The following is a 24,246-nucleotide window of genomic DNA, read 5'->3' as shown; positions in this document are numbered from 1 at the left end:
CTGGATAGGGGTTCCAGTTCATCTCGTCAGGTGGGTTCCATTGTTGGTTATAGGTGTCCTGATAGGCTTGGTTATAGTCATACCGGTTAAAGGGTGGTCGGATCTCGGGGCTGTGTGGCGGAAAATAAGCAGGTCGAGTAGGCACGTAATTATTTGGTACCTGATATGATAGCTGGCTCATGATTTGGTGCTGATGAACTAACCAGCTATCGTGTTGGCGTCGCCTATAATCCTCGTATACTCTCTCGGATTTCCACTTCTCGTACATACTATGTCTGGCCGCGCTCGTCATTGATTCATCATCTATACGAACGTGGACGTCAAGAATAGCATCTCGAATGACATCCCTGATGTCTTCCGCTTCCTCCATTTCTTCGTCTGAACCCCTTTCTACCCGTGGATGATTACCTTCATAGGGAAGTGCCTGGTTACGTCTACTTTTCAATACCTTAGCACCTACATAAACCCGCAATCCTATGGTCTCATCCTGTTCTCTACAAAGTTGTAATGGACCACCTCGGTTCCTATCAACACCTAAATACTCTCCAATGAGAGTAACAAAAATACCTCCTCCTATTATACTCCCTTCCTGCATTCCTTCTACCATTTTAGATAAATAAAACCCAACACAGTAAGGGATATTAACAAAGCTTCTCGGGTCCCGAATACACTTTAGGTAAAATAAATCATGTAAGGTCAGTTTCTCCTTATTGTGACCTCTTTGTGTAATCGAGTTAGCTAAAAATCTATGAATCACACGAAGCTCGGCTTTGTTAATATGTAAGTAGGAGTGTTCACCTCCTAGTGTAAAAACATTATAGTTTGACATACGCCTCCAAACGGCGTGAGCGTCAAAGTTCCTATCTACCCTTTCCCCACGATAAATCAAACTCATACAATCGGGTAGTAGCAATTCACTAGGAGTGTAAATCTGTAATGCCCTGGCCATGTCCAACATGGACAATCTGTACATCCTACCGCCAAGGATAAATCTAAGAAAACTTCTATCATCTAACCTATCTACATCTACATTTAACGCTATAGTACTCATCAGCTCAACACACCATTCCTTATATACAGGTCTACGAATGGTGAAAAAACGTATCCAATCTGTAAAAGAAGAACTGCCATACCTTTGTACCAAAAGCTGTCTAACACGGTCAGCTAGATGGACCGTTTCCAAAAGATTCCAATCAATTACCCTTGGCACCTCTACCTCTTTTGTTACTAATTTGAACTTATTACTTTGGTATGATGGATAATCTCTCCATCGTCTATCGAATCTCAAATTAGGATGCAATGTGTGTTCCGATATCGTTGGGTATTCTACAGGTGGATGTGGCGGAAATACTGTTAATTCATTAGGTAACTGTAGCGGATCATAATAGGGTACGTGCTGTTCAGGCTGATGTTGTGGTTCCTATTGTGGTTGTTGTTCAGGTTCATATTGCATTTCTGGTTCTGGTTCTGGAGCTGGAGCAGGCTGTCTAGATGATGATGCTCCTGAACCTCCAGTATCGGCTTTCTGCAAAACACATTAAACACAAAATTTGTGCATCCAAATATGCATTAGTGTTAGCAAAATAACAACTTAAAACAATCACAATAACATGTTAAATCAAAATTAAACTTATACACATTTTCACATTTTTTACAATTCTATACTTTTTCAATTGAGCACATATGAAAATGTATACAAAGTTCATATGCATTTAACTCAAATAACATGTCAAAATAGTCATTACTAATAATTAAACAAGTCTCAAATGATAAATATATCAAATTAATCAAGTTCATGAATTTTGCACCTAAAAAGTCCACTTTAATCTTTAAAAATCATGTTTAGGATCAATGTTTGGATCATTTAACTACCTAAACATGTTACATTACTCAATTAAGCAATAATTCATGACAAAAATCGGCCATAACCTGTTTATATCAAAAAGCCCCAAATTGCTCAAGCACATAAACCCTAGATTTCTAAAAATTTTGAAGTTTTTGGCTTCAAATCATGTTAAATAGCATCAATCTAGGTTATACATGCATAAAATACTAACAATTTTTCACTAATTACACTAGAAATTAACAAAATTGCATTAGGTAAAATATTGGTAATTATCACAAAAACTAGCAAATTTATGAGTTTAGGAGTGTAATTTTTACCTTTTTGCTGAAGAATGAGAATCTAGGCATGATTAGAGCAAAAAAATGACGAATTACGGTGAAAAATTGAGAATTTTAGAGGTGATTTGGGAGTATTTTCGTATATGTTGTGTGTGTGTTGGTGTAAAGAGCAGACAGTCGACTGCTTTTGTTTCTGTCCAAATTTTCAGCCTCATGCGATTGCATGAGGTTGAAGTATAAACCCCATGCGATCGCATGGGGTGCCGGCTACAGTGATTTTCAGTTTTTTTTTTTTTTTTTTTTTTTTTTTTTTTTTTTTTATAAAACCTTATACTTTATAAAACATAAAATTAATAAAATTTTAAAAATTTGTTTCTTTTTAGAATGAGGGCGTTTCGGATCGATGTCCTAGTCCATCCCTCTACAAAATTTTAAAATTTGTCAATTCAAAGCGCGGTTTTTAAAAGTAAAGATTTTTGGGTTTTTTTAATGTTTTTTGCATACTTTAATTCAATAAGATTAAAAATAATGATAATAAAAGTTCTCGTCCCGCCCTCGGGTAAAGCAATTTCGGTTCAACGACCTAATCTTCAACTCACGACGAATTTTAAAAATCATATTTTTAACTTAATGAGATAAAGTAAATTTTTGTTTTTTAAATTCACACCAAACTTAAATTTAAAATGCATAAAATTAAAAATTCATATTTTAAAAATTCACAACAAACTTAAAGTATATTTTTGTTTTTATACATACAAACTTATATTAAAAATATTAATTTCTCAAATATTTACAAACTTAAATATATTGATTTAAAAAGTTTACAATATCAATTTAAGATTTATATATTAATTTTAAAAACATGGTAAAAATAAAATTAAAAATCTTTTTGGCTTTTATCCCACTTTAATCAATCAAATATTATCAAAAATATACGCCCCTCTTTTCGGTAAAGTAATTTCGGTTCCATGACCTAATTTAACTCATGACGAATTTTTGAAATATTTTGGGTTAATTGATTAAAGATATTTATACCTTAAGAATAAACGTTAAATTTCGCAGTGATGTAAATTTTTTTTTTGTATGATATCAACAATTTCGGTCGCAAGACCTAATTTCATCGAATACCAATTTAATACTTTATAGCGAACAAATTAGCGTTTATTATCAAAAGGTTAAAAATAAAAATAAAAATAAAAAAAACTGTACAGACTTACCTGTGAGATAGTATTCTTAGTGATATGCTCTAGCCCACTCATAAGATAGTCGGACTAATTGATTTTCCATGGCTACATAGGCGTAACCTCGAGCATTTAATGTTTTTTCTTCTAAACATATGAACGGTCCATCTCTACATAAGGTAACAAATTCGGTGTTTGAATAGGTTTGATTATTTGAACATTTACCTTCGTGTGACCATTTTCCACATTTGTGACATCTTTCAAGGTGTCGTGCTCTTCTTTTCGCTGCGGATTTTGATTTTCCTTTACCAAATTGTAACTTATTATCTTCGCATCTGGATTCTTTTCTTACTCCGTCCAATTTTTCTCTGATTACTGATACCAGTTCACTCGGTAGTGTGTCATTATTACGTTTAGTGATCAAAGCGTGTAGCATTAGACCATGGTTTAGTTCACAGGAAGTTTTCATTTCATAAAAACCTAAGAAAAATAAAAATTTAGAATGGGGGGAGAAGACTAGTTCTTTAGGGTCTGCTAGGGAAAGACCATTCGGGTTCCATTTTCGAGAACTACACGAAAACAGAAAATCTAACTCTAACAGAAATACATATTATCCTTTAAAGACTTGATTCTCCCCACACTTAGTTAGCCGTGGTATTGAAAATGTGATTAACATCGTTGTCAACTTCCATCGGACTATCTATGTAATGTTTAACTCTGTGACCATAACTTTAAATTCAATCCCATTTGAATTTATTAATTCTACTGTTCCGTACGGGAAAACTCTTTTGACTATGAATGGTCCAGACCATCTTGATTTCAATTTTCCAGGAAATAGCTTGAAACGTGAATTGAAAAGAAGAACTCTGTCTCCTTCTTTAAATTCTTTTCAACTTCTGATTCTTTTATCATGCCATTTCTTCGTTCTTTCTTTATAGATTAACGAATTTTCGTATGCTTTATGTCTTAATTCTTCTAATTCGTTTAATTGACTTAACCGTAGACGTCCAGCTTCATGTAAATCAAGATTACATGTCTTCAAAGCCCAAAATGCTTTGTGTTCAATTTCTACTGGAAGATGACATGCTTTTCCGTAAACGAGTCTAAAAGATGTGGTTCCAATTGGAGTTTTGTAGGCTGTTCTAAAAGCCCAGAGTGCATCCTCCAATTTTATGGACCATTCCTTCAGATTTGATCCTACGGTTTTCTCTAGAATACGTTTTAAAGCTCGGTTGGTATTTTCAACTTGTCCACTTGTTTGTGGATGATATGCAGTGGAGATTTTATGAGTTACTCTATATCTTTTAAGAACTTTCTCAAGTTGATTATTACAGAAATGAGTACCCCGATCACTTATTAAAGCTTTCGGTGTTCCAAACCTTGCAAAAAGACGTTTTAAAAAGTTGACTACAACTCGTGCATCGTTAGTTGGGAGAGCTTATGCTTCCTCCCATTTAGATACATAATCAATGGCTACGAGAATATAGAGATTATTATGAGATTTTAGAAATGGACCCATAAAGTCAATACCCCAAATATCAAATACTTCACATACTTGAATGATATTTTGTGGCATTTCATCACGTTGACTTATTTTTCTGGCCCTTTGACAAGCATCACAGGATTTACAAAGAAGGTGTGCGTCTTTGTAAATTGTAGGCCAATAGAATCCAGCATCATAAACTTTTCTTGCGGTTAGTTGAGGCCCATAATGCCCTCCTGTTGGTCCTGTGTGACAATGGTTTAAGATTTTACTAGCTTCATCTTCGAATACACATCGGCGTATTATTCCATCTGGACAACTTTTAAACAAATGTGGATCTTCCCAGAAATAGTGTTTTATATCACTGAAGAATTTCTTTCGTTTTTGGTACGATAATCCTTTTTCAAGGAATCCACATACTAAGTAGTTTGCATAGTCTGCAAACCATGGAATTTCATTATAATCTATCTTCAATAGATATTCATCAGGAAAGTTGTCTTGTATGGCCGATTCATTTAGAACTTCTAATTCGGGATTTTCAAGACGAGAAAGATGATCAGCAGCGAGATTTTCTGTTCCTCTTTTATCTCGGATTTCAATATCGAACTCTTGTAAGAGTAAGATCCAACGGATTAATCTTGGTTTGGCATCTTGTTTCGAAAATAAGTATCTAAGAGCAGAATGGTCGGTATAGACCATCGTTTTTGCTAGAACGAGATATGAACGAAATTTGTCAAAAGCAAAGACAATAGCAAGGAGTTCTTTTTCAGTAGTTGTATAGTTCGTTTGTGCTCCTTGTAACGTCTTACTAGCATAATATATAGGTTGAAATCTTTTTTCAATCCTTTGTCCTAAAACGGCTCCCATTGCAAAATCACTTGCATCGCACATTAGTTCAAACGGTAGATTCCAATTTGGTGTTATCATGATCGGCGCATTAGTGAGTTTCTCTTTAAGAATATTAAAAGATTTGATACATTCATCTGAAAAGATGAATGGAGCATCCTTTTCTAGGAGTTTATTCATAGGAGTGGCAATTTTAGAAAAATCTTTTATGAAACGTCGGTAAAAACCGGCATGCCCTAGAAAACTCCTAACTCCTCTAACATTGGTGGGATGTGGAAGTTTAGCAATTACATCTACTTTAGCTCTATCCACTTCAATTCCTTCCTTTGAAATTTTATGACCAAGAACGATGCCTTCTTTAACCATGAAATGACATTTCTCCCAATTAAGTACTAGATTTGATTGTTCGCATCTAATAAGCATTCGTTCAAGATTAGCTAGACATGTTTCAAAAGTATCACCGAAGACTGAAAAGTCATCCATGAAAACTTCCATGCATTCTTCTATCATGTCGTGAAAAATTGCCATCATGCACCTTTGAAAGGTTGCAGGGGCGTTACAAAGTCCAAATGGCATGCGTTTGTAAGAAAAAGTACCATAAGGGCACGTGAACGTGGTTTTCTCTTGGTCTTCGGGTGCTATTGGAATTTGAAAATATCCGGAAAAACCATCAAGAAAACAATAGTAACTATTTCCGGCTAATCTTTCCAACATTTGATCAATGAAAGGTAAGGGAAAGTGATCTTTTCTGGTGGCGTCATTTAATTTTCTATAATCAATACATACATGCCATCCTGTTACAGTCCTTGTAGAAATAAGCTCATTCTTCTCATTTGTGATGACAGTCATGCCACCTTTCTTAGGTACGCATTGAACTGGGCTTACCCATGGACTATCAGAAATTGGATAAATTAAACCTGCATCTAGCAGTTTAATAATTTCTTTCTTAACAACAACTTGCATATTAGGATTTAGTCTTCGTTGGCATTGCACATACGTTTTATGACCTTCTTCCATAAGGATTTTATGTGTGCAATATGAAGGACTTATTCCTTTAATATCATGAATCTTCCATGCAATAGCTGGTTTATGAGCTTTCAACACAGAAATGAGTTGCGATTTCTCATTTTCAGTAAGAGAAGACGATATTATTACAGGTAATTCAGATTCACCATGTAAAATAAGCGTATTCCAAATGGTTTGGAAGTGGCTTTAACTCTAGTGTCGGTGGTTCTTCTATCGATGATTTATATCTATATCTGTCTTCCTCTTTTAGCATTTGAATTTCTTCTGTTGTTGGTTCATATCCATTAGCCATTAGTGTAGCTAACATTTCGGTTTCATCAATTGGTTCAGTTCCTTCTCCTAAAGAACATTCTCCTATTCCTTGTAATTCTGGAAATTCTTTTAACAATTCTGTGTAGTGACCCGAACTTTTCCATGTTTATATATATTAATTGAGATTGATATTTACATGATTAAATGTTTCCAACATGTTAAGCAATCAAACTTGTTAAGACTTGATTAATTGAAATATGTTTCATATAGACAATTGACCACCCAAGTTGACCGGTGATTCACGAACGTTAAAACTTGTAAAAACTATATGATGACATATATATGGATATATATATAGTTAACATGATACTATGATAAGTAAACATATCATTAAGTATATTAACAATGAACTACATATGTAAAAACAAGACTACTAACTTAATGATTTTTAAACGAGACATATATGTAACGATTATCGTTGTAAAGACATTTAATGTATATATATCATATTAAGAGATATTCATACATGATAATATCATGATAATATAATAATTTAAAATCTCATTTGATATTATAAACATTGGGTTAACAACATTTAACAAGATCGTTAACCTAAAGGTTTCAAAACAACACTTACATGTAACGACTAACGATGACTTAACGACTCAGTTAAAATGTATATACATGTAGTGTTTTAATATGTATTTATACACTTTTGAAAGACTTCAATACACTTATCAAAATACTTCTACTTAACAAAAATGCTTACAATTACATCCTCGTTCAGTTTCATCAACAATTCTACTCGTATGCACCCGTATTCGTACTCGTACAATACACAGCTTTTAGATGTATGTACTATTGGTATATACACTCCAATGATTAGTTCTTAGCAGACCATGTGAGTCACCTAACACATGTGGGAACCATCATTTGGCAACTAGCATGAAATATCTCATAAAATTACAAAAATATGAGTAATCATTCATGACTTATTTACATGAAAACAAAATTACATATCCTTTATATCTATTCCATACACCAACAACCAAAAACACCTACCAACACTTTTATTCTTCAATTTTCTTCATCTAATTGATCTCTCTCAAGTTCTATCTTCAAGTTCTAAGTGTTCTTCATATATTCTACAAATTCTAGTTACATAAAATCAAGAATACTTTCAAGTTTGCTAGCTCACTTCCAATCTTGTAGGGTGATCATCCAACCTCAAGAAATCTTTGTTTCTTACAGTAGGTTATCATTCTAATACAAGGTAATAATCATATTCAAACTTTGGTTCAATTTCTATAACTATAACAATCTTATTTCAAGTGATGATCTTACTTGAACTTGTTTTCGTGTCATGATTCTGCTTCAAGAACTTTGAGCCATCCAAGGATCCGTTGAAGCTAGATCCATTTTTCTATTTTCCAGTAGGTTTATCCAAGGAACTTAAGGTAGTAATGATGTTCATAACATCATTCGATTCATACATATAAAGCTATCTTATTCGAAGGTTTAAACTTGTAATCACTAGAACATAGTTTAGTTAATTCTAAACTTGTTCGCAAACAAAAGTTAATCCTTCTAACTTGACTTTTAAAATCAACTAAACACATGTTCTATATCTATATGATATGCTAACTTAATGATTTAAAACCTGGAAACACGAAAAACATCGTAAAACCGGATTTACGCCGTCGTAGTAACACCGCGGGCTGTTTTGGGTTAGTTAATTAAAAACTATGATAAACTTTGATTTAAAAGTTGTTATTATGAGAAAATGATTTTTATTATGAACATGAAACTATATCCAAAAATTATGGTTAAACTCAAAGTGGAAGTATGTTTTCTAAAATGGTCATCTAGACGTCGTTCTTTCGACTGAAATGACTACCTTTACAAAAATGACTTGTAACTTATTTTTCTGACTATAAACCTATACTTTTTCTGTTTAGATTCATAAAATATAGTTCAATATGAAACCATAGCAATTTGATTCACTCAAAACGGATTTAAAATGAAGAAGTTATGGGTAAAACAAGATTGGATAATTTTTCTCATTTTAGCTACGTGAAAATTGGTAACAAATCTATTCCAACCATAACTTAATCAACTTGTATTGTATATTATGTAATCTTGAGATACCATAGACACGTATACAATGTTTCGACCTATCATGTCGACACATCTATATATATTTCGGAACAACCATAGACACTCTATATGTGAATGTTGGAGTTAGCTATACAGGGTTGAGGTTGATTCCAAAATACATATAGTTTGAGTTGTGATCAATACTGAGATACGTATACACTGGGTCGTGGATTGATTCAAGATAATATTTATCGATTTATTTCTGTACATCTAACTGTGGACAACTAGTTGTAGGTTACTAACGAGGACAGCTGACTTAATAAACTTAAAACATCAAAATATATTAAAAGTGTTGTAAATATATTTTGAACATACTTTGATATATATGTATATATTGTTATAGGTTCGTGAATCAACCAGTGGCCAAGTCTTACTTCCCGACGAAGTAAAAATCTGTGAAAGTGAGTTATAGTCCCACTTTTAAAATCTAATATTTTTAGGATGAGAATACATTCAGGTTTTATAAATGATTTACAAAATAGACACAAGTACGTAAAACTACATTCTATGGTTGAATTATCGAAATCGAATATGTCCCTTTTTATTAAGTCTGGTAATCTAAGAATTAGGGAACAGACACCCTAATTGACGCGAATCCTAAAGATAGATCTATTGGGCCTAACAAACCTCATCCAAAGTACAGGATGCTTTAGTACTTCAAAATTTATATCATATCCGAAGGGTGTCCCGGAATGATGGGGATATTCTTATATATGCATCTTGTTAATGTCGGTTACCAGGTGTTCACCATGTGAATGATTTTTATCTCTATGTATGGGATGTGTATTGAAATATGAAATCTTGTGGTCTATTATTATGATTTGATATATATAGGTTAAACCTATAACTCACCAACATTTTTGCTGACGTTTTAAGCATGTTTATTCTCAGGTGATTATTAAGAGCTTCCGCTGTCGCATACTTAAATAAGGACGAGATTTGGAGTCCATGCTTGTATGATATTGTGTAAAAACTGCATTCAAGAAACTTATTTTGTTGTAACATATTTGTATTGTAAACCATTATGTAATGGTCGTGTGTAAACAGGATATTTTAGATTATCATTATTTGATAATCTACGTAAATCTTTTTAAAACCTTTATCTATGAAATAAAGGTTATGGTTTGTTTTAAAAATGAATGCAGTCTTTGAAAAACGTCTCATATAGAGGTCAAAACCTCGCAACGAAATCAATTAATATGGAACGTTTTTAATCAATAAGAACGGGACATTTCAGTTGGTATCCGAGCGTTGGTCTTAGAGAACCAGAATTTTGCATTAGTGTGTCTTATCGAGTTTGTTAGGATGCATTAGTGAGTCTGGACTTCGACCGTGTTTACTTGAAAAATGATTGCTTAACAAATTTTGTTGGAAACTATATATTTTTAACATGTGAATATTATGTGATATATTAATCTCTTAACGCGTTTGATATTATGTGATAGATGTCTACCTCTAGAACAAGTCCCATTGACTCACCAAATAATAATGAAATTGGAATGATTCGTGGACTGATTCACAAGTTCCCGAAGAGGAACCGGAAGAAGAGTCGGAACCGGAAGAAGAATCGGAACCGGAAGAAGAATCGGAACCGGATGAAGAAATAGAACCGGTGGGGGAAGTAATAAAATGGTTAAGTAAAAGAAAATCCTCAACCAACCGACCAAGGTTAATTATGGTCAATGGTGTTTCCGCCAAGAAAGCAAAATTTTGGGAGGATTACCAATTCTCCGATGAATCGGATTCCGACGAGAATTCCGATGATGTTATAGAAATTACCCCAACTGAATTTAAAAAGGCAAAAGAAAATAATAAGGGAAAGGGCATAAAAATAGTGAAATCTAATTCCAACCCCGATGAACTTTATATGTATCGTCAACCCCCGAAGTCCTTAAGTTGTAACAATGACCCGGGAACCTCTAAACCACCAGGTTTTTCTAAACCAATGTGGAAAACGACGGCTCGTATTAGGGGAACATCATATATCCGTAGAAACTTGGCAAAACGAACCAAAACCGAAGAAGAAGAAACAAGCGAGTCGGAATAAGATAGTTGTATTCGTGTGGTGTAATATATGTAATATAGTGTGCTTATGCTTTATGATATATGTAAAAATTGCTTGTATTAATAAGTATTTTTTTTATGAATCTAACTCTTGTCTATTTTACAGTATAAAAACACAAAATGGATAGACAACCCAATATTTTAAGAGACCTACCCGGAGACATGATTGATGAAATCTTGTCTAGAGTCGGTCAGAATTCTTCGGCACAACTATTTAAGGCGAGATCAGTTTGTAAGACATTCGAAGAACGTTCCAAGAATGCCTTGGTTTATAAAAGGTTTTCGTTCGAAAGATGGGGGATATCACATTGGGAAATCCATAAGTTACGATGTGTTTACTTTGACGCATATATTGCGGGGAACCCAAATGCTATTTTACGCAATGGGTTAAGAAATTATTTTGACTCAATATATCTGAATATTGGACTTCGTGATTTAGAAAAAGCGGCTAACATGCAACATAAAGAAGCATGTTATGCTTACGGATTAGTAATGTTCGCTTCTCACCAAAGTGAGAACAAGAATATCGGGCTACAACTATTAAACAAAACGTTTCCACAAGTGACGGAGTCGGTAATTGGGGTAAGAAATGAGGTTTTTAGATTGTTACGGGACTGTTGGACATTACGTAACCCTCATCCCTTTGATGACGTTACAACACGCTGTCTTATCAACGGCCATAACGGTTATGTTCCACAAGACCAAGGATGGGAAGTAATCCTAGTAAAACCAGAATGCATGACTTGTTTCTGGACGTGTGAATTACGTGTCTTTATTGCCTTTGCTGAACGACTTGTGTACTAGCTAGAATTATCTTTACAACCATCTTGTATCAAATTTATTGTGTGCTATATTTCATGCTATATGTAAAATAAGCGGTATTGTAAGTTTGTAAAATATTGTGTAAAAGTTTGAACGCGAAATATTATTATAATCAGTTTTTCATATAGAATTGTAGTAGTTGAATTGTATATTAGCTACTAAGTATGAACTTAACGGGTAGGTACTACACGAATTTAAACTTATAAAACACTAATATGAAGAAAAAGCTTTTATAAATGAGTTCATATTATGCTACGAAATACAATTAACTACTCTTAATATTCTGTATGATTAACTTGTTCCATTTGACTATTTTGAAGGAAATGGCAACGACTACTCGACACACCGTGAATATGAATGAAGAGGAATTCCGTACTTTTCTAGCTTCAAACATAGCCGCAGTACAGGCTGCGCTACATACCAACAATAACCTTGGATCTAGCAGTACAGAAAATCTTGTAGGATGCACCTACAAAGAATTCACTGCCTGCAAACCTTTGGAATTTGATGGAACCGAAGGACCGATCGGATTGAAACGGTGGACCGAGAAGGTCGAATCGGTGTTTGCCATAAGTAAGTGTACTGAAGAGGACAAAGTGAAGCATGCTACGCATACCTTCACAGGTTCTGCGTCAACATGGTGGAATACCTATCTAGAGCAAGTGGGACAAGACGATGCGTACGCACTACCATGGTCAGCATTCAAGCACTTGATGAACGAGAAGTACCGTCCCAGAACCGAGGTCAATAAGCTCAAGACAGAACTTAGAGGGTTACGAACCCAAGGATTTGATATTACCACGTACGAAAGACGATTCACAGAATTGTGCCTATTGTGTCCGGGAGCATTCGAAGATGAGGAAGAGAAGATCGACGCGTTTGTGAAAGGATTACCGGAAAGAATCCAAGAAGATATAAGTTCACACGAGCCCGCCTCCATACAACAGGCATGTAGAATGGCTCACAAACTAGTGAACCAGATTGAAGAAAGAATTAAAGAACAGACTGCTGAAGAGGCCAATGTGAAGCAAGTCAAAAGAAAGTGAGAGGAAATCGGTGATAAGAATCACCAATACAACAACAACAACAACAATTACAACAATAATCGCAACAATTATCCCAACAATCGCAACATCAATCGCAACTACAACAAACGGCCCAACAACAACAACAACAACAACAACAACAATAGCAACTACAACAATCATCCCAACAACAATAATAACCGCAACAACAACAACAATCAGAAGCAGCTATGCCAAAGGCGTGAAAAGTATCACTCGGGGTTCTGCACCAAATTTTGCAACAAGTGTAAAAGAAATGGTCATAGCGCGGCGAAGTGTGAGGTCTACGGACCAGGGGTTAATAGAACGAAAGGAACAAATGGTGTCGGAACGAGTAATGGCGGAGCAAGTAGTGTCGGAGCAAGTTATGCCAATGTAGTTTGTTATAAATGTGAAAAACCAGGCCACATTATTAGAAATTGCCCGAACCAGGAGAACACGAATGGACAAGGCCGCGGAAGAGTTTTCAATATTAATGCGGCAGAGGCACAGGAAGACCCGGAGCTTGTTACGAGTACGTTTCTTATTGACAATAAATCTTCTTACGTTTTATTTGATTCGGGTGCGGATAGAAGCTATATGAGTAGAGATTTTTGTGCTAAATTAAGTTGTCCATTGACGCCTTTGGATAGTAAATTTTTACTTGAATTAGCAAATGGTAAATTAATTTCAGCAGATAATATATGTCGGAATCGAGAAATTAAACTGGTTAGCGAAACATTTAAGATTGATTTGATACCAGTAGAGTTAGGGAGTTTTGATGTGATAATCGGTATGGACTGGTTGAAAGAAGTGAAAGCAGAGATCGTTTGTTACAAAAATGCAATTCGCATTATACGAGAAAAAGGAAAACCCTTAATGGTGTACGGAGAAAAGGGCAACACGAAGCTACAACTTATTAGTAATTTGAAGGCACAAAAACTAATAAGAAAAGGTTGCTATGCTGTTTAAGGACACGTCGAGAAAGTACAAACTGAAGAAAAGAGCATCAATGATGTTCCCATTGCAAAAGAATTTCCCGATGTATTTATGAAAGAATTACCGGGATTACCCCCACATCGATCCGTTGAATTTCAAATAGATCTTGTACCAGGAGCTGCACCAATAGCTCGTGCTCCTTACAGACTCGCACCCAGCGAGATGAAAGAACTGCAAAGCCAATTACAAGAACTTTTAGAGCGTGGTTTCATTCGACCAAGCACATCACCATGGGGAGCTCTTGTTTTGTTTGTCAAGAAGAAAGATGGTACATTCAGGTTGTGTATCGACTACCGAGAGTTGAACAAACTTACCATCAAGAACCGCTACCCACTACCGAGAATCGACGACTTATTTGATCAACTACAAGGCTCGTCTGTTTATTCAAAGATTGACTTACGTTCCGGGTATCATCAAATGCGGGTGAAAGAAGATGATATTCCAAAGACTGCTTTCAGAACACGTTACGGTCATTACGAGTTTATGGTAATGCCGTTTGGTTTAACTAATGCACCAGCTGTGTTCATGGACCTTATGAACCGAGTGTGTGGACCATACCTTGACAAGTTTGTCATTGTTTTCATTGATGACATACTTATTTACTCAAAGAATGACCAAGAACACGGTGAACATTTGAGAAAGGTGTTAGAAGTATTGAGGAAGGAAGAATTGTACGCTAAGTTTTCAAAGAGTGCATTTTGGTTGGAAGAAGTTCAATTCCTCGGTCACATAGTGAACAAAGAAGGTATTAAGGTGGATCCGGCAAAGATAGAAACTGTTGAAAAGTGGGTAACCCCGAAAACTCCGAAACACATACGCCAGTTTTTAGGACTAGCTGGTTACTACAGAAGGTTCATCCAAGACTTTTCCAGAATAGCAAAACCCTTGACTGCATTAACGCATAAAGGGAAGAAATTTGAATGGAATGATGAACAAGAGAAAGCGTTTCAGTTATTGAAGAAAAAGCTAACTACGGCACCTATATTGTCATTGCCTGAAGGGAATGATGATTTTGTGATTTATTGTGATGCATCAAAGCAAGGTCTCAGTTGTGTATTAATGCAACGAACGAAGGTGATTGCTTATGCGTCTAGACAATTGAAGACTCACGAACAAAATTATACGACGCATGATTTGGAATTAGGCGCGGTTGTTTTTGCATTAAAGACTTGGAGGCACTACTTATATGGGGTCAAAAGTATTATATATACCGACCACAAAAGTCTTCAACACATATTTAATCAGAAACAACTAAATATGAGGCAGCGTAGGTGGATTGAATTATTGAATGATTACGACTTTGAGATTCGTTACCACCCGGGGAAGGCAAATGTGGTAGCCGATGCCTTGAGCAGGAAGGACAGAGAACCCATTCGAGTAAAATCTATGAATATAATGATTCATAATAACCTTACTACTCAAATAAAGGAGGCGCAACAAGGAGTTTTAAAAAAGGGAAATTTAAAGGATGAAATACCCAAAGGATCGGAGAAGCATCTTAATATTCGGGAAGACGGAACCCGGTATAGGGCTGAAAGGATTTGGGTACCAAAATTTGGAGATATGAGAGAAATGGTACTTAGAGAAGCTCATAAAACCAGATACTCAATACATCCTGGAACGGGGAAGATGTACAAGGATCTCAAGAAACATTTTTGGTGGCCGGGTATGAAAGCCGATGTTGCTAAATACGTAGGAGAATGTTTGACGTGTTCTAAGGTCAAAGTTGAGCATCAGAAACCATCAGGTCTACTTCAACAACCCGAAATCCCGGAATGGAAATGGGAAAACATTACCATGGATTTCATCACTAAATTGCCAAGGACTGCAAGTGGTTTTGATACTATTTGGGTAATAGTTGATCGTCTCACCAAATCAGCACACTTCCTGCCAATAAGAGAAGATGACAAGATGGAGAAGTTAGCACGACTGTATTTGAAGGAAGTCGTCTCCAGGCATGGAATACCAATCTTTATTATCTCTGATAGGGATGGCAGATTTATTTCAAGATTCTGGCAGACATTGCAACAAGCATTAGGAACTCGTCTAGACATGAGTACTACCTATCATCCACAAACTGATGGGTAGAGCGAAAGGACGATACAAACGCTTGAAGACATGCTACGGGCATGTGTTATTGATTTCGAAAACAGTTGGGATCGACATCTACCGTTAGCAGAATTTTCCTACAACAACAGCTACCATTCAAGCATTGAGATGGCACCGTTTGAAGCACTTTATGGTAGAAAGTGCAGGTCTCCGATTTGTTGGAGTGAAGTGGGGGATAGACAGATTACGGGTCCGGAGATTATACAAGAAACTACCGAGAAGATCATCCAAATTCAACAACGGTTAAAAACCGCCCAAAGTCGACAAAAGAGCTACGCTGACATTAAAAGAAAAGATATAGAATTTGAAATTGGAGAGATGGTCATGCTTAAAGTTGCACCTTGGAAAGGCGTTGTTCGATTTGGTAAATGAGGGAAATTAAATCCAAGGTATATTGGACCATTCAAGATTATTGATCGTGTCGGACCAGTAGCTTACCGATTTGAGTTACCTCAACAACTCGCAGCTGTACATAACACTTTCCACATCTCGAATTTGAAGAAATGTTTTGCTAAATAAGATCTCACTATTCCGTTAGATGAAATCCAAATCAATAAAAAACTTCAATTCATCGAAGAACCCGTCAAAATAATGGATCGTGAGGTTAAAAGACTTAAGCAAAACAAGATACCAATTGTTAAGGTTCGATGGAATGCTCGTAGAGGACCCGAGTTCACCTGGGAGCGTGAAGATCAGATGAAGAAGAAATACCCGCATCTATTTCCAGAAGATTCGTCAACACCTTCAACAGCTTAAAATTTCGGGACGAAATTTATTTAACGGGTAGGTACTGTAGTGACCCGAACTTTTCCATGTTTATATATATTAATTGAGATTGATATTTACATGATTAAATGTTTCCAACATGTTAAGCAATCAAACTTGTTAAGACTTGATTAATTGAAATATGTTTCATATAGACAATTGACCACCCAAGTTGACCGGTGATTCACGAACGTTAAAACTTGTAAAAACTATATGATGACATATATATGGATATATATATAGTTAACATGATACTATGATAAGTAAACATATCATTAAGTATATTAACAATGAACTACATATGTAAAAACAAGACTACTAACTTAATGATTTTTAAACGAGACATATATGTAACGATTATCGTTGTAAAGACATTTAATGTATATATATCATATTAAGAGATATTCATACATGATAATATCATGATAATATACTAACTTAAAATCTCATTTGATATTATAAACATTGGGTTAACAACATTTAACAAGATCGTTAACCTAAAGGTTTCAAAACAACACTTACATGTAATGACTAACGATGACTTAACGACTCAGTTAAAATGTATATACATGTAGTGTTTTAATATGTATTTATACACTTTTGAAAGACTTCAATACACTTATCAAAATACTTCTACTTAACAAAAATTCTTACAATTACATCCTCGTTCAGTTTCATCAACAATTCTACTCGTATGCACCCGTATTCGTACTCGTACAATACACAGCTTTTAGATGTACGTACTATTGGTATATACACTCCAATGATCAGCTCTTAGCAGACCATGTGAGTCACCTAACACATGTGGGAACCATCATTTGGCAACTAGCATGAAATATCTCATAAAATTACAAAAATATGAGTAATCATTCATGACTTATTTACATGAAAACAAAATTACATATCCTTTATATCTAATCCATACACCAACAACCAAAAACACCTACAAACACTTTCATTCTTCAATTTTATTCATCTAATTGATCTCTCTCAAGTTCTATCTTCAAGTTCTAAGTGTTCTTCATATATTCTACAAGTTCTAGTTACATAAAATCAAGAATACTTTCAAGTTTGCTAGCTCACTTCCAATCTTGTAAGGTGATCATCCAACCTCAAGAAATCTTTGTTTCTTACAGTAGGTTATCATTCTAATACAAGGTAATAATCATATTCAAACTTTGGTTCAATTTCTATAACTATAACAATCTTATTTCAAGTGATGATCTTACTTGAACTTGTTTTCGTGTCATGATTCTGCTTCAAGAACTTCGAGCCATCCAAGGATCCGTTGAAGCTAGATCCATTTTTCTCTTTTCCAGTAGGTTTATCCAAGGAACTTAAGGTAGTAATGATGTTCATAACATCATTCGATTCATACATATAAAGCTATCTTATTCGAATGTTTAAACTTGTAATCACTAAAACATAGTTTAGTTAATTCTAAACTTGTTCGCAAACAAAAGTTAATCCTTCTAACTTGACTTTTAAAATCAACTAAACACATGTTCTATATCTATATTATATGCTAACTTAATGATTTAAAACCTGGAAACACGAAAAACACCGTAAAACCGGATTTACGCCGTCGTAGTAACACCGCGGGCTGTTTTGGGTTAGTTAATTAAAAACTATGATAAACTTTGATTTAAAAGTTTTTATTCTGAGAAAATGATTTTTATTATGAACATGAAACTATATCCAAAAATTATGGTTAAACTCAAAGTGGAAGTATGTTTTCTAAAATGGTCATCTAGACATCGTTCTTTCGACTGAAATGACTACCTTTACAAAAACGACTTGTAACTTATTTTTCTGACTATAAACCTATACTTTTTCTGTTTAGATTCATAAAATAGAGTTCAATATGAAACCATAGCAATTTGATTCACTCAAAACGGATTTAAAATGAAGAAGTTATGGGTAAAACAAGATTGGATAATTTTTCTCATTTTAGCTACGTGAAAATTGGTAACAAATCTATTCCAACCATAACTTAATCAACTTGTATTGTATATTATGTAATCTTGAGATACCATAGACACGTATACAATGTTTCGACCTATCATGTCGACACATCTATATATATTTCGGAACAACCATAGACACTCTATATGTGAATGTTGGAGTTAGCTATACAGGGTTGAGGTTGATTCCAAAATATATATAGTTTGAGTTATGATCAATACTGAGATACGTATACACTGGGTCGTGGATTGATTCAAGATAATATTTATCGATTTATTTCTGTACATCTAACTGTGGACAACTAGTTATAGGTTACTAACGAGGACAGCTGACTTAATAAACTTAAAACATCAAAATATATTAAAAGTGTTGTAAATATATTTTGAACATACTTTGATATATATGTATATATTGTTATAGGTTCGTGAATTAACCAGTGGCCAAGTCTTACTTCCCGACGAAGTAAAAATCTGTGAAAGTGAGTTATAGTCCCACTTTTAAAATCTAATATTTTTGGGATGAGAATACATGCAGGTTTTATAAATGATTTACAAAATAGACACAAGTACGTGAAACTACATTCTATGGTTGAATTATTGAAATCGAATATGCCCCTTTTTATTAAGTCTGGTAATCTAAGAATTAGGGAACAGACACCCTAATTGACGTGAATCCTAAAGATAGATCTATTGGGCCTAACAAACCCCATCCAAAGTACCGGATGCTTTAGTACTTCAAAATTTATATCATATCCGAAGGGTGTCCCGGAATGATGGGGATAATCTTATATATGCATCTTGTTAATGTCGGTTACCAGGTGTTCACCATGTGAATGATTTTTATCTCTATGTATGGGATGTGTATTGAAATATGAAATCTTGTGGTCTATTATTATGATTTGATATATATAGGTTAGACCTATAACTCACCAACATTTTTGCTGACGTTTTAAGCATGTTTATTCTCAGGTGATTATTAAGAGCTTCTGCTGTCGCATACTTAAATAAGGACGAGATTTGGAGTCCATGCTTGTATGATATTGTGTAAAAACTACATTCAAGAAACTTATTTTGTTGTAACATATTTGTATTGTAAACCATTATGTAATGGTCGTGTGTAAACAGGATATTTTAGATTATTATTATTTGATAATCTACGTAAATCTTTTTAAAACCTTTATCTATTAAATAAAGGTTATGGTTTGTTTTAAAAATGAATGCAGTCTTTGAAAAACGTCTCATATAGAGGTCAAAACCTCGCAACGAAATCAATTAATATGGAACGTTTTTAATCAATAAGAACGGGACATTTCATTCTGCATGTGATTCTATAGTTTGAATATAATAACATGTATCATCTGCAGATTGTGGTTGTTGCATTGCTAACTGAAAAGGTAACACTCTCGTCCTCTATACTTAGGGTCAGTTTCTTACCAAACATGTCTATCATTGCTTTAGCCGTGTTTAAGAATGGTCTTCCTAATATGAGAGGAACTTGAGAATCTTCTTCCATGTCCAGAACAACAAAATCTACTGAAAATACTAAAGTACCAACTTTAACTAGCATGTTCTCCATTATCCCTCTAGGATATTTTATTGATCGATCGGCTAGTTGTATACTTATTCGTGTTGGTTTCAATTCTCCAAGGTCTAGTTTAGTGTATAGTGAATACGGCATTAAATTTATACTAGCACCTAAGTCTGCCAATGCTTCTATTGAACTAAGACTACCCAGAAAACATGGAATTGTGAAACTTCCTGGATCTGATAGTTTTTCTGGTATCTTATTCAATAGCACGGCTGAACAATTAGCATTCATAGTAACGGCCTAGAGTTCTTCCATTTTCTTTCTATTCGTGATTAGATCTTTCAGAAATTTAGCATATCTAGGCATTCCTGAAATCACATCAATGAAAGGAAGATTTACATTTATCTGTTTAAACATATCCAAGAATTTGGATTGCTCGGCTTCAAGTTTCTCTTTCTTCATTTTACTCGGGTAAGGAAGTGGTGGTTGGTATGGTTTAACATAAGAAGTTACAGGTATTTCAGGTGGTTTAAGTGTTGTACCACTTCTTGTGGTAATGGCTTTAGCTGTTTCATTTCGGGGGTTAGCATTTGTATCACTAGGTAGACTTCCCGTTTTTCTTTCACCTATTAACCTTGCTAGGTTACTTACTTCTTGTTCCAAATTTTGAATATAAGCTTGTTGATTTCTAAATGCTTGAGCATTTTGTTCATTGGTTTGTTTTTGAGATGTGAAAAACTGTGTTTGAGTTTCAACTAGCTTCGTCATCATATCTTCTAAATTCGGCTTTTTATCATCAGTTTGTGGTTTGTTTTGAAAATTAGGTTTTTACTGATTGTAAGTATTATTGGATACTTGTTGATTGCTAGGACCTTGTCGGTTGTTGTATAGAACATTTCGGTTATAATTCTGGTTTTGATTGTAAATCGGTCTTGGCGGTTGATAATTATTCTGATAATTATTTCCAGGCCTTTGGTTTATGTATGAAATATTCTCTCTTTGTTCCATTGTTAGTTCAATACTGAGACAATCTTTTGTCAAATGTGGTCCTCCACACTGCTCATAACTAATTCGTATTGAGTGAATATCTTTAGTCATCTTTTCCATTCGTCTCTCGACAGCGTCTATCTTTGCGGAAATGGAATCTAAGTCATGGCTAGAATCGGCTCTAGCTGCTTTAGATGATCTAACGATATCTTTTTCTTGGTGCCACTCATGTGAGTGGGAAGCAATGTTATCAATAATTTTGTAAGCATCAGTTTCAGTTTTCTTCATAATAGAACCACTAGCCGCTATATCTATGTCTTTTCTTGTAGTGATGTCGCATCCTTGGTAGAATATTTGTACTATTTGACAAGTGTCTAAACCATGTTGCGGACATCCTCTTAATAACTTTCCAAATCTAGTCCACGCCTCATATAGAGTTTCATTTGGTTTCTGTGTGAACGTAACAATTTCTCCTTGAAGTCTTACGGCTTTAGATGCCGGAAAGAATTGTTTAAGAAAATTTTCAACTAAAACATCCCATGTATCAATTGCCCCTTCAGGTAACGATTCCAACCAATCTTTGGCTTCTCCCTTTAAAGTCCAGGGAAATAACATGAGATATATCTGTTCATCCTCAACTTCTCGGATTTTAAATAGTGTGCAGATCCTATTAAAGGTACGAAGATGTTCATTTGGATCTTCCTTCGGCGCACCACTAAATTGGCATTGATTAGTCACAATATGTAGAATTTGTCCTTTGATTTCATAATCTGGCGCATTAATGTCTGGATGAGTAATTGCGTGACCTTGGCCAGTGCGTTTAGCTCGCATTCGGTCTTCCATACTTAGAGGTTCCAGATTCTCCATAATTGAATTTGTTGAATCTGAATCACTAGAGGATTCTGATTTAATGGTTCGTTCCTCAACAATCTCTATTTGAATGATTGGTGCTTCCGGAGGAAAAATTAATGGTTTAGGATCTATGAATCGTCCCTGAATATTCTCCGGATTCTCAATTGTGAGGTCGGGTTCAAAAAATGGATTATAGGAAATTTGAATTGGAGTACTTGGTCGACTAGATGACGATTCTAAAGAAAAATCAACGGCGACAATATTTGCTTGATGTCTTGATCTGGTTACAGGTGGTGAACGTACAAAAGGTGGTGAACGTCTTGCTCGGTGCATTCACTGAATATCCTATTAGTTTTTAAAAGGAAAGAAAAATTATATAAGTTATCCAATTAATAAACTTTTCTGATTTTGCCCACTTTTCAAATAGCCAAAAGATGCAGCAGAGGGGCTGGATTCGTTTGGTCTCAATATAATTGAGTACTGTTTGGCTCCAATAATCCAGTCCACGTACAAATCCAACTATTACTACGAACCAGAAAATTTTGATGTCTATCAATTTAACCACTTAAAATAAATTTTCGTAATTTAAAGAAATTTAGAGAAGAAATAGAATAAATTCTAAGTCATAAAAACTAGAATGGCGAGAAATAAGAAAGAAAAAAGAAAGAGCGCGTCGAAATAGGTCGAAAAAGAAAAGGGTTGAAAAATAAAAGGCGTCGAAAAATAAGAAAGAAAAAGAGTGACTTATAAAACTTAAAAACACTCGACTAACCTAACCTTATTACTATCACTAACATAAAATTAAAATTACAAATTGAGATTTCTAATTGGAGTGATAATTGATACATAGGTAAAAGGCGTCGAAAAATAAAAATAAGAAACTAGTGCGTCAAAACTTAAAAAGGAATTAAAAACTAAAAATTAAAAGTTGTGTCTAAAAATATTAAAGCTTACAAGAAAAACTATATCCCAAATGGCAATATCTTAAAAAGGTACTAAAACTTAAAAAGGCGTCGCAAAATTCTAAAGCACCTAAATCTTAATCTAAAGAGAAAGCACTTAAGGATTTTACACCAAAGCCTAAAAATCTAGAAATAAAAATAACTATGGCAAAAACTAAGTTTAAAACTACGTACGAGTGATAAAATACAAATATTACGCTAAAATAATTAAAAAGGGACAAAATATAAAAATATACTAAAAGTTGTAAAAAGTACAATTTTTATAAAAATATTATTTTTATACTATTTATTTTATAAAAGTATTAAGTTTATATAAATTAAATAACCTAATTAAAACTAAATAATACAAAATAATAAAATTAAAACTTAAATATTATAATAATACAACCCTAATTAGGGTTTAATTAATAATAATAATAATTACTCCGTATTTAATGCTGTACGATAATCAAATGTGGCGTGTCAGAAGGGCTCATGCGATCGCATGAGTCCTAAGTTACCCAGCCATGCGATCGCATGGGCTAGGGTTTCGGGCCAGACACTGGGCTGCTACAGTACTAGACTCGAGTTTTAATATATTTTTTTTTCTGTTTTAGCGTATTATATATTTATAATATATTTATATAAATTAAATAAAAATTATATTTTTACAAACTAAAAATAGAAATAAAGAAATTTTATAAAACTTAAATATTTAACAAACTCTTAAAAATATTTATATTTTCATTTTTTTTATATTTTCGAATATTTAAAACGTATTTTTACAAAAGCGTATTTTTTTTATATTAGCGTTGCGCTTCCGGCGTTTAAGCAAGAAATTGGATTCCCTGGCAGCGGCGCCAAAAATTCTTGATGTTGTAAAAGGCGTATATGAAATAGCTTTATTTTTACAACTAAATACTATTAAATACGATACAATTTTACACAAGATATTTATTTATAGAATGGATATACTTAAACCTTGCTACAACACTTATAGGCAGTGTACCTAATCGTACAGTAGTGTAGTTTTTAGTAAGTCCGGTTCGTTCCACAGGGAATCTTTTAAACAAAGCTTAACGCTATATTAGTTTAATTTATAA

The sequence above is a fragment of the Rutidosis leptorrhynchoides genome, chromosome 8 (genome assembly GCF_046630445.1).
Source record: "Rutidosis leptorrhynchoides isolate AG116_Rl617_1_P2 chromosome 8, CSIRO_AGI_Rlap_v1, whole genome shotgun sequence".
Lineage (NCBI taxonomy): Eukaryota > Viridiplantae > Streptophyta > Magnoliopsida > Asterales > Asteraceae > Rutidosis > Rutidosis leptorrhynchoides.
Note: the sequence above shows the minus strand (reverse complement) of the source record.